The sequence below is a fragment of the Nycticebus coucang genome, chromosome 9 (assembly GCF_027406575.1).
Source record: "Nycticebus coucang isolate mNycCou1 chromosome 9, mNycCou1.pri, whole genome shotgun sequence".
In the NCBI taxonomy this organism is placed as follows: Eukaryota; Metazoa; Chordata; class Mammalia; order Primates; family Lorisidae; genus Nycticebus; species Nycticebus coucang.
This window is the reverse complement of record NC_069788.1, coordinates 123,926,923-123,930,911: the sequence shown is the minus strand read 5'-3', so window position 1 is coordinate 123,930,911 and position 3,989 is coordinate 123,926,923. Positions and strand designations below refer to the sequence as shown.

Sequence of the window (3,989 nt, the reverse complement as noted above, 5' to 3'; positions counted from 1 at the left end):
AAGGTGCATCAGGGGGGTTTCTGGAGGCATAGAAATGTCTACATCTTGATTGTGGTTACATGACTGTACTAAAATTTATGGAAGTTTCCACTTAGAAGGGTAAACTTTGCTGCCTGTACACCTCAGTAAAGTTGACTTTAAAAAAACACTAGCAATAACATCAGTGAGATGACTGGTTAAATAAATTCTGGTACAGCCACAAATGAAATATTATGCAGTCATTTCAAAGAAGAGGGAGTTCAGGACATCCACACATTTGAGTATCATCAAAATGCATAGGTAGAATTTTCTTTTTTTTTTTTTAGATAGAGTCTCACTCTGTTGCCCTCTGTAGACTGCTGTGGTGTCATAGCTCACAGCAACCTCAAACGCTTGGGCTCAAGTAATTCTTTTCCCTCAGCCTCCTGAGTAGCTGGGCCTATAGGCGCCTGCCAAAACATCTGGCTAGTGTTTAGAGATGGGGGTCTCACTCTTGCTCAGGCTGGTTTTGAACTTGTGAGCTTAAGCAGACCACCCTCCTTGGCCTCTAAGAGTGCTGGAGAGATAGAAATTTTTAAGAGACAGTGTGGTACATCACCAATGACTTAAAGAAAGGGAAAATACTAAGAATATATATATATTAAGTATGTACATGTAGTAACTCTGAAAAGATACATCAGAAAATACAAAAAAAAATTTACCTCCAGGGTGGAGGAGAGGTCAGTGGTCAGAAACTAACTTTGGTTTATGTTTCAGTGACAGCTGAATATTGGTGTGCAGGCAGGTACAGGCAGGAGCATCCTTTGGGTATGCTCTGCAGGCTGCCTTCAGAGTCCCCTTAGCTCAGCAGGCATAGGCTTAAGACTGGAAATGGGAAGGAGATGCCGTCTCCCTTGACTAGCCAGTACTGGGAGCCAATGGACAGCCCATGTCTCAGATGGACACCTCTGTCAGAGGCATGTTCTATAGAGTTCCTTAAAGAAACAGTCCCCCAGTTTGTTTATCTCCAGGAACTAGTTTCACAGAAGAAAATTTTTCCACAGCCCCAGGGGTTGGGGTGGGATGATTCAAGTGCATTCTAGCTACACCTTAGCTCATCAGGCATTAGATTCTATAAGAAGCTGCAACCTGGATCCGTTGCATGCACATTTCACGTAGGTTTGCACTCCTGTGAGAACTTAATCCAACCCTATTTTCCTGAAATTCTTCCCCAGATAAACCACTTGCACGTAAAATAAATAAATAAATAAATAAAGTGTAAGAAAAATTAAAAATATATGGTATTATATAATCTCATGCCTTAAAATTATGACTTTACATGCTCACTTCGCCAGCACGTATACTAAAATTGGAACGATACAGAGAAGATTAGCATGGCCCCTGCGCAAGGATGACACGCAAATTTGTGAAGCATTCCATATTTAAAAAAAAAATTATGACTCTACTTACTAAGGTGCCGAGGCAGCATCACCCACCCTTGAGAATGAAGGGTGTGCAGTCGGAACAGCTGGTCTGAAGCCCACTCTGCCATCCTCTGTGATTTTGAGCAAGTTCATCCCTCTTGTTACTTTTCTGTAAAATGGGGCTAATAATAGCACTTCCATCATCATCTGATGGTTAAATCTGATTATGCTTATACACCAGTTACAGCTCATAAACAAATAGATACAGGTTAGTTGATTTTATTTTTTATTCTATAAATGATAGTAGTCATTAAGGGAGTTAAATAGTCTTAACAACACATAAATTTTATATCATGAACATATGTTTCTTTTATAATTTAAAGAAAGTTAAAATGAAGTAAAAGGGCTTTGTAGGTTATTTTCCTATCTGAATCTCCCCTGTATTAATCCTTGCTACTCAATAAATGGTCTGCCAGCAGCCTGTAGCTTCACCTGGGAGCTTGCTAGAAATGCAGAGTCTAAGACCAAGCCCAGGCCACCTGCTCAGAGTCTGTACCTGAAGAGGCTCAGGTGACATCATGCACAGTCAGGTTGAAAGGGGACTTCTTTGTCTATGACAGGGGTCCTCAAACTGCGGCCCCCGGGCCACATGAGGCGGTATGATTGTATTTGTTCCTGTTTTGTTCTTTTTACTTCAAAATAAGATATGTGCAGTGTGCATAGGAATTTGTTCATAGTTTTTTTTTTTTTTTTAACTATAGTCCAGCCCTCCAACAGTCTGAGAGACAGTGAACTGGCTCCCTGTTTACAAAGTTTGAGGACCCCTGGTCTGACCACAAAAAAATCAAAGCATGATTTTTGCTATGTGGAATTTAAATATTTCTCAAGAAAATGTGAATTTTCTATCTAAATGTGAATTTAGTTTTCTTTTTTCACAGTAGGGCTAAGTTTAGAGTCTTCAAATAAAATGAACTCAAATAATAACTTTGAAATTCAAAAAGTGATCACTGTTTAGACTTATATTCTGTAACTCTGAATGGATATGGTCTTTCCAAAGTTATATTTTTTGACCAAATTAACCTTTAAGAAACTCTAACATATGATGTTGATGAACATTTTAAGATCTTTGTGTAGAACTTAGAATTTACAGGTTCTTGAAAATCAACAGTCATCTCAATGAAATTTTTCTTTTTACATAAAATTGTGCACAACACAGAATGCGTGCTGTTTTTGTTGTTAGAGTACATTTACATGTGTATGCATATGTGTATGTGTATGTTTTGTAGGTCATAAAAAAGTCTTGTAAGATGTGTGTATTAAACTTGGCCTCAAAATTCCTTGATGTTTTCCCCTTTGGATGGCGGGGCTTAGGTCTATCTCCTCCCCCTTGGATCTGGGCAAGTTTGTGACCACGTGACCTACAGAGCCCAGCAGAAGTGATACACATACATACTACATGAATTCTCAAGTTAATTTATAAAAATCATTCAGCTTCTGCCGGGTCCTCTTGACACATATTTTCTCAGAATCTGGCCACCACACTCTGAGAAGCCCAAATCACATGGAGAGGCTGAACGTAGATGGTCCAGACTCTAGCCAGGAATCCCAGCTGAGACCAGCCTCCAAGCCATCCCTGCCCATCCAGCAGACCTTGGAATGAGGAAGCTACCAGCTGACTCCAGTCCCTAGTTAGTGAGTCAACCAGCACTTCTTTTCCTTTTTGAGGTCCCTAATGTCTTGGAACAGAGACAACCCATATTGCAATTCCATTTCTAAATTCCTGACCCACAGAATCTGCAGGCATCTGAAAAATGTATTTCACCACTACGTATGCAGTGCTGTGTTACACAGAAATGGATAGTTATATACTAAATAAACTAAGTAATAGATAACTAAATGCTGAAGCAGTAATACTAGAATTTGCAGATTTTTTTCTTGTTTTTATTTTACATTTTCTCTCTCTCTCTCTCTCTCTCTCTCTCTCTCTCTATATATATATATATATATATATATATAACGATACAGGCCAAACAATGTTTGCAAAGAATCTCTAAGATCAATCTGTGGCTGGGTGTGGTAGCTCACATCTATAAATCTTGCACTCTGGAAGGCCAGGGGAAGTGGATCACTTGAGCTCAGAAGTTCGAGACCAGCCTGAGTAAGAATAAGACCCGGTCTCTACTAAAAATAAAATAATTAGCTAGGCATTGTGGATGGCACTGGTGGTCTCAGGGCTGAGGCAGGAGGATTACGTGAGCCAAGGCATTTGAGGTTGCTGTGAGAGAGGCTGATGCCATGGCACCCTAGCCTGGGGCAACAGAGTAAGACTTTTTCTGTGCCCCAAAATAATAATATCAATCCATTTATGTGGATTGTATAAATGATCATGAAAATTTGGCTTACCATCCATATTAAATTTATTTTCTTTAATTTTAAACTCTAAATGACTAAATTTATTTTTTCACAAATTTTAAAAGATATGAATCATTAAGGTGGGTGACTCCTACCGCTTACACAGTGAGAAGAAAATTGTAAAGGTACATTCTGCATAGTAAGTGCCACCAATTAATTATATATACAAGTTGGAACACACTCAAATCATGTGAA

At 39.0% G+C, this 3,989-nt stretch overlaps 1 non-coding gene across 1 annotated transcript; it reads left to right on the top strand.

Moving 5' to 3' along the window:
* The first annotated feature begins 1,297 nt into the window (after positions 1-1,297).
* Positions 1,298-1,404, top strand: LOC128595027 (U6 spliceosomal RNA). Its single transcript, XR_008382722.1, has one exon. It is a non-coding gene; the product is annotated as a U6 spliceosomal RNA (small nuclear RNA).
* The last annotated feature ends 2,585 nt before the right edge of the window (positions 1,405-3,989 follow it).